At 39.5% G+C, this 14,676-nt stretch overlaps 1 protein-coding gene across 1 annotated transcript in view; it reads left to right on the forward strand.

Moving 5' to 3' along the window:
* Window positions 1-450: 450 nt before the first annotated feature.
* Window positions 451-14,676, forward strand: part of ADGRF2 (adhesion G protein-coupled receptor F2) — a 39,532-nt gene continuing 25,306 nt past the window's right edge. The window contains exon 1 of the mRNA XM_005862325.2: window positions 451-579. The gene's annotated coding sequence lies outside the window, so the exon portion shown is untranslated. The remainder of the gene's footprint in view (window positions 580-14,676) is intronic.

A 14,676-nucleotide genomic window follows, 5' to 3' on the forward strand; every position in this document is an offset into this window, starting at 1 on the left:
AATCACAAGGAAATTAGGAAACGCAGCACTGCCTTGTGCCTGGAACTGGGGACAGCCAGAAGCAATTAGAGAACCATACTCCCAGATCCTAATGACCAGGACACCAGACAAAGGCAGAGCTCCAGGCATAGGCTCCGGTGTTTTCTGTGTTCCATTTTCAGGTCCGGGCAGATTCCTAGGGATGTTAACAGCCACTGCCAAGTACCGCCACCATAGGCCTGGATCCCTTGCCAAAAAGGGAAGCCTTTGCTGTGTGTGAGAGCTGGTGTGTCACCCAGTGTGTGACTCATTCGTTTTTGGGCCCTGTGCCCCTCCCAGGGCAGAGCTTCTCCCAGGCAGGACTGGTCTGTCAGGCTGCACGGTCCCTGCATACAGGGCTGGCTGCCTGTGCCAGGGCAGTGCCCAGCCTGACTGCCTCAGCCTGGGGATCTGCCATTTGGCGCAGGATTGACTGCTTGGAGATATAGGAACCCAGCCTGCTGATTTGTGACAAGATATGATAAAGGAAAGGCACTGACCCCCCGTCTTCAGCTGCCAGGGATCAGGGCAAATTGGTTGGTGACTTGTTGGCTGGCCACAGTGAGTAGTCCCATGCCTTTCTTTTCCTTCTGATGACGTTCTTCGGAGAAGAATTTCAGAAATGAGAAGCCAATTACGATTTTACAGTTGCAAGGCTTTGTAGTTTGGGGTTTAATAACATACTAAGTGAGTAAATGTTAAAAAAGAATTTGGTAACTTGGAGGCACTTTATAGAATGCAATCAGTACACTAGTCTGGTATGAAAATATTTTTGTTTTCATTGATTACTCTCTGCTCCTCTGACCCTAGCCAAATATGGGAGTCCAGGAGATTGGAATCCTTGAAGGAATTTTCTTTTTCTGATCATCTAAAAATGATGTGCCAATACACAGGTTAATTGACTGTTTATACAATAATTTTTCTCTCTTCTCAAACTTTGTAATGTTTTGTCTACAATTTCGAGTTATTATCAAAGACAGAACCAGACTTACAGTCTCCATGAATACAGAGGAATATTTTTATACCTTCACACATACACACACACACACACACACACACACACACACACAAAACACCTTGCATTTTTCTGTGACTATCCTATGGCATTAAGAATTCATGATCCTATACATTATTTTTCTCAGATCGGTCTTTCTTTAAAGAAATGTAAAGTTTGGGGACATTATTCTTGGTTCATAAGCTTGTCTGTATTGTGTCATTCTTTGTACGGGGGAAGAGAATGCCCAAATATCTATATTTTCATAGTATTCCTTAAAATATTGTTGTAATTGATACTTAACTCTATTCCTTCCTTTCCTGAAGGATTCTTTGTCATTATTTGTTGTGTGTGAATTTCAAAAGTCTGGCTTTGCTTTAAAAACTTTCATCCTTTGAATTTTGACACAATATGTTTTCCTCCCTGAAGTAAACTTACAGATAAAAGAGTGAGACTTTGATTAATCTCACATTATTTTTGGTTTACTGAATTTCCCCTTTCCAAGTTCATTCTTATAGTTTTGGAAAGCTGACTTATTTGTAGCTAAGAGGAATGATTTCAAGTATATTCCTGGGCAAATGATTAGCCTTAAAAGACTGTAAAACTTGTATTTTATATCTTTGGGGATTGTATTCTAAGATCACACAGCCCCAAATCCCTTTTCGACAATATTTGCATAATATAGAGTTACTGCATCATTGTGTTTTTGCAAAATGAATGAAAATTTGTAAACAGAAACCAAGACTCTTCTGCAAAGATAGTGAGAATAGTGAACAGCTGCAAGCCTGGTCTCCCCAAAACTGGACTTGGGGTTGAGGGTAGAATTATTTTGCCCTGGGCCCAGGGGATAATGGGGGGCAGGGTCTACAGAGAATATGTCTAAATATAGCTAAATAAATAGGACCAACTAAAACTCGATCTGCCTTTTATTATCAGCATGCTAATTCTCAACCACATCATTTGTGACACTTCTTGCCATTGGGACAGAGCACGCCCATGGCCCCACTCCTTCCCTTTTTGGTACAGCGCCTGTGTTGCGTGGGATTTGTAGCTTAGCATGTTGTCTCATTATCTTTAATCCCATTATCTTGGGACCTAACGTATTTGTTTCTTTGTGTGTGTTTGTTTTAATGTATTTCTCTTAACATAATCTCCATCTTTCTAGCCAATAAACCCCCCCGGCTTTCTTTTTGTTTAAGGGTTAGGCTATAGAATCTTCTTGCTTCTGTATATCATTCCTGAATCTTTTGATTTCCATGAACAAGCTCATAAGTCACACTACTTTAAGCCCCAAAGGTGATTTTATTATCATGATTTCAGGGTATGCAATACAGGATCCTGCGTGTCACCAGGATCTCTTTTTATGTTTGTCCTGGGTGTATCTGCTTCATTTTGCACTGTCTGTCCTGTCTGTATTTGGGCTGTTCCCCATTACATATTGGGGCTGTTTTCAATTCAGTATGTTAATATCACCTGGGGAGTTTTTTAAAAAGCCAATTCATCCGTAGATATTTACAATTAGTGCAATGTAGGTGAAGGGGTATATAGGCGTCACTGCACTCTTCTTTCAACTTCTCAGTAGTAATGAAATTATTCAAAATACAAAGATTTAGGGAAAAATCTTAGTGTCTGGGCCTTACCCCCAGAAAATCAGATTCAGTGGGCCTGGAGTAAAGTCCAGACTGGTCATTTTTTAAAAAGCTCTTCTGGGAATCCTCATGTGCAAGGTTGGAAATTGCTGCTATGGGATGCTGTCTTTGTCAGCTTCTCTAGAAGAGAGTGGGTCCTTTTTCTTCTTCTTGTCAAAATTTAAAAATTCCTGGAGTGAGGACTGGGGGGCCCAGCTTGGGCCAGCTTCCATCTCCTAACCAGTCAGCAATGGCTGTGTGCACACAACACAAGGTAGATTAGCATTTTCCAGATAAGTGTGGGTGGGGTACGGGGACAGCTAGGCAATAATAATGATATGTTCAGTGAATTCCTCCAACAGAAATGCAAATTGAGTCCTGAACTGCTAAATCTGAGGACATCTGGCCAAATAAGCCAAAGCCATTATTTCTTACTATAGCAATGTTTCAAATTACGTCATAGTTTGAAAAGAATGGAATGGTGGAGAATTATTCTTTGTCAGTTTGAAAGTTGTGTATAGCAAAATACAAATTAAATATATTTGATAACAAAAATGATAACTTTGTCCATATTCATGTGGGCCTTACAAAGTTTATGTAATATATATTAATAAATACCATTAAGGAAGGTCACTCCTAGGCCTAATGTTCCAATTGTAGCAGGTATACACTTAATTCCATAACACATCTGGTCTTTAAAATTTCTCATATCTATAAAGCAATTCTCTGGATCAGTTAGGCTCTGAGTTATTCTACTCCCCACCCCACAGTCTTGCAGGAGATTCTACTGTAGTCTTGTCCTTGAAGGGGCTGCCTCATGCCAAACGTCTGGCAAAAATTCTGAGAGTCCTACGCAGTCTAAAATTGTCTTGTAGTTCGAAGAGAGTGGCACTCTTCTGTACAAGCTTGGGCATAGAGCCTTTTGTGATGGTCCTAATGCCAGGGATCTCAAATTTCCAGTCCTCCTTGCACCCTGAGTCACCCACAGGAGGCCCTGTCACCTCTAGGGGCATTGGGTTGCCAATGACCAGCGCGTCTCTGTGCTTTAGTTGGATAGTTTTGGTGGGGAAAAGAGGAGATGCATAACACTGATGCACAAGGGCTGAATGATGACAAGTTTCCAGCTGGTTCTGAAAAGAGAACTGGGCTTCCAGAAGCAAGAACTGGACTTTGGGAGAGAGAAAGGCTCTGTGATTTCTGAAGGAATCAGAGTAGGAAAAGAGAGGGGAAAGAATGCATGAAGATGGATGAGGAGTTTTCCAAGCCCCTGGGAAGTGGCAGAGACTGAGCCTGGTCCAGACAGTCTCTGCTTATTGAGATATTAAAGAATTGGGGTGATCTCTGTGGACCTGATTAGTAGAGAGGAGAGTGGGGCACAATGGTTTCAGTGTGGGCCAAGTGGGACCAAGCCGTGAGGCCCAAAGGCTAGCACTGATTGTCCATCTCAGCAGAAACTAGTGTAAAGGGAGGCTTAACTTTGCACGCCTCTCTCCCGGTGTTGATGTCAGAATATCATCATTCCCGAGGAGAATGGAAGAGGAGAAGAAAGAGGAAATGCTGAATTGATCAAAAGAGACCTAGTTTAAACTGACGGTCAATGAGTTACCTTGCATGGGAAAAATTACTATCATTGGATCAAATAAGGGCTCCAGTGCCAATTTAATTTAGTTAGAGTGCTAAAAACAGTTACATCTGTGTCACGATTGTTAAATGTGTACTGCTACACATAGGGTCTTTGTGTACTTGTCCCAAGTATAGACTAAGTACCGATTCTTCCTGCACAGATTGATCCAGAGGCCAGCTTCATCCGGCCAGCGTGGCTCAATGGTTGAGCACCGACCTATGAACCAGGAGGTCATGGTTGATTCCCAGTCAGGGCACATGCCCGGGTTGTGGGCACGATCTCCAGTGGGGGATGTGTAAGAGGCATACAATCAATGGCTCTCTCTCATCATTGGTGTTTCTACCTCTTTCTTTCTCCCTTCCTCTCTGAAATAAATAATTTTTTTTTAAAAAAAGGCCAGTTTGCATCCAAAATGCTGGCTGTGCCTGAGAACCTCCATCCCTCTCACCCCAGCCCTGTGTGTCTTCGTCTTCATGACTGCAGTCCTCCTCCTGGAATCTCATGTGGTGAAAACCATTTCAAAACTTACGTGGTGCATAAGTCTCTTCCTGCTCAAGAACCAAATTGCAAACGAAGTGCCCTTTGCATAGACACATTGACACCTTGGCCATTCACTTATTAATTTAACATTGAGAATGAGAGTAAATTAACAATGTTTCACACATTCAAATACTAAGAAAATTTTCCACCAAGAAGTTTTCACTAAAAGAAGTTTGAAAGGATACAGTCCAGCAAGAAGTAAAGTGCATATAGAGAAAAGGTATGAACTACAAGAAAGAATGTGAAGTGTAAGGAACCAAAGGACAAATGATGTCCTTTTCCAATTGATCTGGATGGAACATTTCTTTCAGGTTTAAGAATTAGATAGTTCCTTGTGTTTATATTGTTTTTATTTTTTGTTTTTTGAATATCAACTTGGGGGGCATTTTTCTTTTTCTATTTACATCGGAAAATAATTATTAATGGCTCTTCCATATATATGAGTGATGAATAATTATTTCCACATATATAACATAAGTGAGAGAATACCAAATGTCAAATGAGATAAAGTTCACAAAAATATCATAAAACTATTTCAAAAGTAATCTGAAACTCCAATTTGCGGTCTAATGAAAAGTATGTCTGGTTGAATACATATGCATACTTTAGTTTGGTTATTAAGGCGTTGAGTCAAGAGGTCCACATTATTCATCCCTTTCCTGCCGTGCTCATCAGAGGGAGGCCATTTAAGCTTTCTCACTTTAATATTCTCATTTTGTGAAATGGAATAGAGTTATTACTCATCAATGAACATAATGATGAGGACTTATGCTACATAAATATTCAAATGTAATGATTTCATGGACATACACAGGTCAGAAATTATTCTTATGCAAAGAGCTGTCATATATTTTCATCTAATAACAGTTACCTTATAACCATTATGTATATATTTTTATGCTGGGCTCTTTCACTCCTGAGTCTTCACTCATGGGAATGATGTAGTTCTGGGATGCTTTTGCAGAGTATTAAGCATTGCAGCCAGATGTGCTCTGCGGTTATCAGTTATGGATAATGAGAAGGTTTTAATAGTAAAAAAAAATATGCTGGAGTCCATTGAAATGTGAACAATGATAGAAGTGCTCTGGGAGAAAAATTTTCATTAATGGGAATACGTAAATCTTGAAATAAATTTTTCCGGCTAAATGCAATCTAAATATCAGCTTGACTGTCTCACTTATTTTTCTTCATTTTGAGACTTACTTCTCCAGTATTTCCTTTCTCCAAATTCACCCAGATACTTAGTCTAGAGACATCAACATCATCCTTTTCTCTGCTTCCTTTTCACATATGCTTCATTCCCTAAACTTCTGCTTATTCTTATAAACCCAACTTTAATATATATGTATATATTGATTTCAGAGAGGAAGGGAGAAGGAGAGATAGACACATCAATGATGAGAGAGATCACTGATTGGCTGCCTTCTGCATGCCCCACACTGGGGATCAAGCCCAAAGCCTGGGCGTGTGCCCTGACCCATAATTAAACCCTGACCTCCTGGTTCATAGGTCGACGCTCAACCACGGAGCCACACCAGCCGGGCTAAACCCAACTTTTAATAGTATCCTGCTTTTCACTCCTTTCTCTTACTAGTTTGGTCATGAGATCTTCTGAATCTATCCCTACCATTGCTGTGGTTCCAGACCTCATTGTTGTTCACCTGGACTAAGAAATGGCGTCTTCCCTGGCTTTCTGGCTCTTGTTTCTGCCTTCTGACCTCTGTTGGCACTGTTGGCAGAATAATCTTTCTAAAATTAAATGCTGTCATTTGATGGGTCCTTATTTTCCATGGAAGAATCCTATTGCTTTACCGTGACACAGAACCTGCCTCACTTTGGCATCAGCGTACTTTAGCTGATGTGCTCTCTATGTCATTCTCCTATCACACACTTGATGCTCCAACTTAGTGACCTTCTCAGGCATCCCTGAACACACCTGGCTGTTTCACATTCCCTGCTTTGGACCTATTGATTCTCTACCTGGAATACTGTTTTTCCTTCTGCCTTGGCAATGTCCTCACCAAATGCCACCTTATTTGTGACATTTCCCAAAACCCCTTTAGAGAGTTTGTCACTTCTTGCCATACATTTCTAAAGTATCTTTTGTATACCTCAAGGAAGATACTTAAGACATTATACCATTTATGTTATCTGTTTTCCTCTATTAGATTGTATATTTCTAAAGGGCCAGACCATGTTTTATTTGTCTTCATAACCATTTCTAGAGCCTAAATTTTAATTGCATGAAATAGGCCCAAGGTATATCAATGATTTTTTGAGTGAATGAATGAATAAAGAAATAAAGCCCAGAGAAGTTACGTATCTTGCCAAAGGTCATAAAAAGGATCATGACAGAACTGGGGAAAGAACACAGATCTTATTACATGCAAGAGGAGGGAATCACTGGATCCTGGTTCACACTAGAGCCTGAAAGAGAGAATGCCCAACAGGAATCATTCCCAGAAGAGAGCAATCACTGTGGATGGTGACCACAGATGGAGGGAAAAGAGGGGATACATACCCCCATGTCCCTATTCTCCCCACCTTCCCTTAATCTGCTGATGACTTCCATTAGCAAAACCCAGCTGAAAACCAGAGGCACGTGCAGAAGTTGGCTGCCGAGGTGGCCGTAGCTCTGTTCCTGAGATTTGGTTAAATGCCTTGTACTAGAATTTTCTCCTTGTACTCCATTTTTCTGGCTCGTCTATTAATAGCAGATGTCCTTGGGCTCTGGTTTGTTTCTCTGACTCAGGATCATTCTGGAGTTTTTATTTCCATCAGAGAGAGAAAGTCTCCATTCCTTTCCCCATTTATGGCGTGTCTCCATCACCTAGTTGAAAAAATTCTCTAGTTAGAAGAGGGAAAAAGCCAAAGGATTCTCACATTTTGCTTCTCTTTAGATTTCCTGGCATAAATGAGATTTCTGAGAAAAAATTCTTCTTTATTGTTTTACTAAAAGGAGGAAGAGGGAAGGAGAATGAAGTTTAGGAGGAGATGTGTTCTCCTTCTACAGCTACTCCACTTCAACATTTTCAGTTTCTTTTCTTCAACAGTTTTGAAGTTATTCCCTTGAGTCCTGCCCACTTTCTCATGCGATTAGTGAAATTTTTGCTGGTTTTCAATATTTTGTTAGTGTTGAGCAAAATATTCTATGATTCATTTCCAGCCAAGCATCTTACCTAAGAACTCCCACCAATGTTTTTCTATGGATGTGTATATTTTACAGAATATCTTAATGACTGTTTTTCCCACTAATATTATCAAGTTATAATACACTATACTGCTACCTCATACAGATATGTTATCAAAGCTCTTCATAAATGTTGTTTTAATGTTTGCACAATTTTTTAAATGTTCACTCAAGGATATGTTTTTATTGATTTTAGAGAGAGAGGAAGGGCAAGGGAGAGAGAGAGAAACATCAATGTGAGAGAGAAATATCAATTGGTTGCCTGCTGTACACAAGCCAACTGGGGATCGAACCCATAACCTGCATATGGGCCCTGATCAGGAATCGAACTCACAACCATTTGGTGCACTGGACAATGCTCCAATCAACTGAGCCAGGGCTGTGCACTTTTTAATATAGATTTATCATTCTTTTCTATCCATTTTAATTGTTTGGCATCTATTTTGTTTTCATATTCATATCTTTGCTACTTTATATGCAACTGCCATCGGCAAGCTTATATGCCATGCTTTTCTGTACTTTAAGATTTTCTAGAAGATAGAGTCCCCAAAGTGCTGCAGTGCTGCAATAGTTTGGACTTACCTGCTTCCTTCAAGTTCATTTGCAAATACTGTAAGCTATTACAGTCTTTTACATTTATCCTGGCTGCCACTGACTATCAGATTAGATTGATTCTCTCTTGGTTTTGTGGTGACTCATGAGGTGGGTGATTCTCAGGGGCAACTTTGCCAAGTGCCTGACATAGTTGCCATCTGCACATGCTCATTCCTGTTTGCCTCTGAGATGTGAAGAATCGCCATTTCTCAGCACGGCCTGAAACCTGCATGCAAAGGAGGAAAGTATCCAATTCAAAAGAGGTTTTAGAGGAACTGGCCAAGGCTCAGGGGAACAAATGAAAATGCTTTAAAGTTTTAAAAAACCTGGGCTTTCAGAGAAAAGTGAGGGTTTACTTAAACACATGGGAAGGTAGCTCTGTGGGTGTGGTTTGGAACATGGAGAATCATCTTTGCTCCCAAGAATTTGGCCTGTTGACATAAGTCAGTGTCTAACTTTCTACTGTTGGAGAGGTTACCTCTAGAAAATCTCTGTTAAACTGTACACTCACCTGGGATTACTAAAATTAAATATGTATATATATATATGTATGTATATATATATGTATGTATATATATATACAGCTCATAGCTCAATTTTGAAAATGAAATCTATTTTAATAAATACTGCCTTTATAATTATTCAAAGTGTGTGTATACATTTTTTGGGATTACTAAAATTAAATATGTATATATATATATGTATGTATATATATATGTATGTATATATATATACAGCTCATAGCTCAATTTTGAAAATGAAATCTACTATTTTAATTACTGCCTTTATAATTATTCAAAGTGTGTGTATACATTTCTGGGACACTATAATGCTCCCAAAAATACACTATGTATTTTTTTCCTAGACGTGGTGATCTGCAATTTTACTTTTCCAGTGAGTACAGAAATGAAGACTGAAGACGGGACAGAAGGATGTAGTTAAAAGAGCTCTAGATAGGAGTCAAAAAAGAGTAGGTTTTCCAATAACTGGGGGTGTGACCTTGGGGAAGTCACTTGCTAGTTGGATAATTTCCTCTTTGGTAAAAAAAAATGGAAAAGGATAACTTCCTTGTCTACCTCATAAAACTTTGTGATGTCAGGGTAAAAGTTATATGTGAAAGTGTTCTGAAAATATGAACCCCATATAAAAATCAGCTCTTTCTTATTTTAGAAAAGCCATATGACATAATGAAAAAGTCACAAACCTGGGTTCAAAGCACAAATATGCCACTTAGTACCTGTGAGGTTGGGCAGGGTCAACTTTTATTTCAGAAAATTATAGAAGTGACTTCTGTTGTAGAGAATTACTTGATGGCATTAGAAGAGCGAATGTAGACATAGTGCCAGACACACAGTAAACAAACAATAGCTGTTTGTTTTATTCTCTTCCCTTCCATAATGTCTGCATTCAGGCAGGAGGAACGGGACTGGTCATTGACTAGAGGTGAAGCAGTGGGATGGTTAAATGATAGACGTTACGGGATCTTTCACCCCTGAGATCATCTGATGTGTATTCCCACAGTCTGGCTGGGAACCTTGATAGCATTTTGTGGAACTCGCTGGGAGCCTCAGGAATTCATTACAAAACCTAATTATGCAAGTGGTAGCCACAGACTGTCAGCTGACAAAGCTGGCGGTTGAAATGCTCCTGGGTGGCTGATGAAGTTCTGACTGGAGTTTTGTTGACCTTTGTTTGTGAATGCTGTGATTGCTATTCCAATAATTTCTTTCTAATCAAGATTGAAGAGATCAAGTTGTAGAGTTGTTGTTTTTCTCTTTCTTTTTCCAAAACCACCCTATACAATTGCTCTGGTCTCTACCACTTGTGTGGGTTAATGTGTGTTTAAAAAAAGCAAATGTTTGCTCTGATGGGGCCATCCACAACACATTCCAGCATGCTGCTCACATTTACCATTGTGATTAACTAGTTATTAAGCATAGGAATGGAGCAAAGGGGGAAGCCATACATTATTAGCATATTATTTGGTCAGCTTCACCAAGAAGCTGCAGCTTTGCACTCCCCAGGGAACCACCAGCTTATTTCCTGCAAAATGCTGGGGGAAGGGACTAGACAAAGGAAAGATAGACACATGCCCAGTGAAGTTGGGGTGACATAGGGAAGGTACTTGCCTGTCAATCAAACCTGGAGACAGAGATGGTTGGCCAGAATAGGCATGGCTACTGCAAGCCCACGGAAAATTTGGGAATATATAATCTCCTAGACCAGCGGTTCTCAACCTGTGGGTCGCGACCCCTTTGGCGGTCTAACGACCCTTTCACCGGGGTCGCCTAAAACCATCCTGCATATCAGATATTTACATTACGATTTATAACAGTAGCAACATTACAGTTATGAAGTAGCAACGAAAATAATTTTATGGTTGGGTCACAACATGAGGAACTGTATTTAAAGGGCCAGAAGGTTGAGAACCACTGTCTAGTAGAATCTAGACAAAGGAATTCTCTTTCTTGTTGCTCATGAATTCTCTTTCCTTCTTTTTTAAAAAATAATGATCTTTTTTAATATATACACAAATATATTTATTAATTTCAAAGAGGAATGTAGGAGAGAGAGATAGAAACATCAATGATGAGAGAGAATCATTGATCGGCTGCCTCCTGCACACCCCCTACTGGGGATTGAGCCAGCAACCCAGGCATGTGCCCTTGGCTGGAATCAAACCTGGAACCCTTCAGTCCACAGGCCGATGCTCTATCCATTGAGCAAAACTGGCTAGGGAGAATTCTCTTTTGTGTTGCTTTGGTTGCTCTATACCCCTGGCTCATGGGTTTCTTTTGCTCCTGCTTCCTTGCATTTGCCTGTGCTCCCTCCATAGCAGGTGGTCCTGTGGACCCCACATGCAATGGACTAATGAACTGTACAGCTGGAAACACAAGCTAAACTAGCCTGATGCTGGAATGGACCCCTGCTCCAACATGGAAAAGAAACTCCGGACACTGGCTCTGATTTTAGCTTTACTGAAACCACAGCGACACTTCCTCTATGATTGGGCGAAGGGAAATGGGACTTGGGAAACTCAGGGATTTAATTCCACGCAAATAAAAAATCACTCGTTCTCCAGTGCAAGTCTTAGAAAATTCCTTTTCTCAGGATATTGCAAGAATTCTAGTCCCAGCAGCAACCGGGGGAGATGAGGCCCTCCCCGTCCATTAACAACATATTATCTTTCTCTCCATTTTGTCTTTCGCTAATGAGCTGTGCCAGTGGCCAGTCAACCATATGGCTTTGGGGTGAAGGAATTTGACAAAGAGTACGAAGAAATACTTCCAATTAAATTGTGTCCGAAGATGAGAATTGTTTGTTTTTAATCTGAAACTTGGGGATACTTCTTGTCATGTCTATTCCACTAGCTTTGACTCCTAGGGTCTGCAGGTCACTAGGGAGCAAGCCCCATCCAAGTTCCCAATCCCCTGGGGGTGCTTCAGCAGCCCCATCACATTGTGACTTCCCAAGGGGGTAAGAAGACCGAGAAGTCATCCTTATTTAATCCCTAGCTGTTAGGACATTGCTTGGAAATGAGGGGCTCATGTTCTCTTTGCTGAAGAAACATCTAAATGAACACCTTGAGCACCTTTTTCAGATTTGGAAAGCAGACAACAGAGAATGGGAGAATGTGTTCTAGGTTGGATGGTTGGAGAGAGCTGTTTGCAATCTGGCCATTGTACGCTTTGCTGTTCCTTTTTACTTTTATAAGGGAGGAAGGAAGTGTAACTCAATTAAAAAAAAATCCCAACACTTTGTATTTGGCACATTTTACTTGTTAAACTTTCAGTGCTGATATAATTACTACTTCTTTTTTTTTTTTTTTTTTGGTGTGAATCACCTGAGGTGACCATTTATTCAAGTTGTATGTTTTTTAGAAATTAGCCTTTTTTAAAGTGAATATCTGTAATGAATGTTTTAGTTTGGGCTACGTGAAACCAACATATTCAAACATTTGTTTGAGAGGGAAGTTAATTCCAGCTACCCCTGCATTTTGGAAAGGTGTGGGCTGACTGGGGAAGAAGGTCTGAACCATTAAAGGCCTATGGCTTTTCACATCAAAATGGGGATGAAGGCATTGGGGGCCTGTGGGGGAGGGAGTGGTCACAATATTTGATTTGTGCTACTATTTTGCCACCATAGGCTTTTGTTTCATATAAACTTTCTGCTTTCACAGAATTGGCTTTTGTTTCATATAAACTTTCTGCTTTCACAGAATTGGAAAAAGAGCGAATGTGAGAAAGGCTTAATGTGAACAAATCTGGAAGAAAAATGGTTCTATTTAAGTTCAGATTAAACCATGCCATTTTATTTAAAGAGCAATCAGTTTTATAAGCAAGGTATAAAGAGTCAGTTTTAGAAATAGTTCTTTTTAGTTAAAAGAATTGAAAAAAATGTTAAAATTACTCTAACAATTAGAGTCACACTATTGCTGAACCTTGGAGAAATATAGCATTCTAAGTTGTGGTCCCAGTTCTTCTACGAGAAGGTAGACCTGGATTGTAAAAAAGATGTTAGAAAATTCTGAGCCCTAGGTAGCAGCATAACTATCACAACAGGCCATTCTACACAGCCTAGTGAAGGTCATTACCACATCAAACACAAAGTGCTTATTTTGTCATACACAAACACATAACTTTAGTAATAATCAAAAAGCATTTTACTAAAAATTAAAACTTCAACTATAGTTACAATTTAAAACAAAATGACAATAAAATAAGCACATAATTTTTGTTCAATACAACATTTTTAGCAAACAGAATGGTTTTCATCTTGATTTGTCAACCTTAAAAATAATTCAATGCCTCCTCCTTAAAAAAATCTATTGAGTTTGGGCTGAGTAGTGCTAACTCTGAGTTTGTTGTCTTGAATCATTCCTTAAGTAATTTTTAAACATTTGTTTTAGCTAAGAGGAAGGACATTCTGTATGATGAGAATTTTAATATAAAGTTCATGCAATTCAGAAAAACATGGACTCATGCTCAGATTTTATGTGAAATGTGTCAACAAATTCATCATCAGGCTTTGTTTTTTGTTGTTGTTGTTGTTGTTTTCATCTTTGATTATTTTATCCAAATCAGTAACTGCTTTGGTGATGATCCTGCTAAGTCACATTTGATGATTGATTTGTATCCTGGAAAGTCCATTCATTGAATGACAGGTTGGAATAAAGGATGCAAACATGGCTGCAATTTACTTAAAATTGTATGGCCATTTTGGTTGCTACTAAATTCTTTAAAAGTGATGATCAACAAAGTAATCCTTTTGCTTAAAGAGCTATAGGCCTTCAGAAACCCAAACTGACAATGATCTGAAACAGATAATACAAAATATTTCAAATAATCATTAGATTTCTGTGGAATTTCAGGTAGGCAAGTATTTCAATGTAAGAAACATGCTTTAAAAATACATTTTGCCTAAATCTTTAAAATAATGGCATTGTTTGCTATAGTATTATGCATGGTTGGGATAAAGACTATTCTCTTTTGGCTAAAAATGGTCAAATAGCAAATATGAACCATTGCTAAGCCCCTGACCTTTATTGACATCCAAGTCTTCTGAATCCTTACATTTAAAAGCAAAGAAACAGAGCCCTGGCCAGCATTGCTCAGTGGTTGAAGCCTCCGCCTGCACACTGAAGGGTCTTGGGTTTGATACCTGGGTTGCAGGTTTGCCCCGCCCCCCCCCGTCCCCGCCCCCAGCCTGGGTGCGTGTGAGACAATCAATGTGTCTCTCTTGCATTGATGTTTCTCTCTCCTCTGTTTCTCTCCCCAACCTCTCCCTTCCACTCTCTCTACAAATCAATGAAAAAAATCCTCACTCCTCTGGTGAAGGTTAAAAATAATAATAATAAAAGCAAAGAAGCAGCAAATGCCTTTCAAAGAGGAGCTCACTCAGGATGAAAAATATTAAAATAATTAAAGTTTAGAATTGAAATTTTCAGCTTATGTGAGTCCTCTATAGAGAATAGACCTGATGCAAATTGTCAGCTCTTCCCAACCACCTTCCCCCTTGCTCTCCTTTCCTCTTCCTTTATTGAATATATTGTGTGCCCACCATGTGTACACTACTCTTCTAGGTGCCA

This window comes from Myotis brandtii, unplaced genomic scaffold, assembly GCF_000412655.1.
Source record: "Myotis brandtii unplaced genomic scaffold, ASM41265v1 scaffold1635, whole genome shotgun sequence".
Taxonomy (NCBI): domain Eukaryota; kingdom Metazoa; phylum Chordata; class Mammalia; order Chiroptera; family Vespertilionidae; genus Myotis; species Myotis brandtii.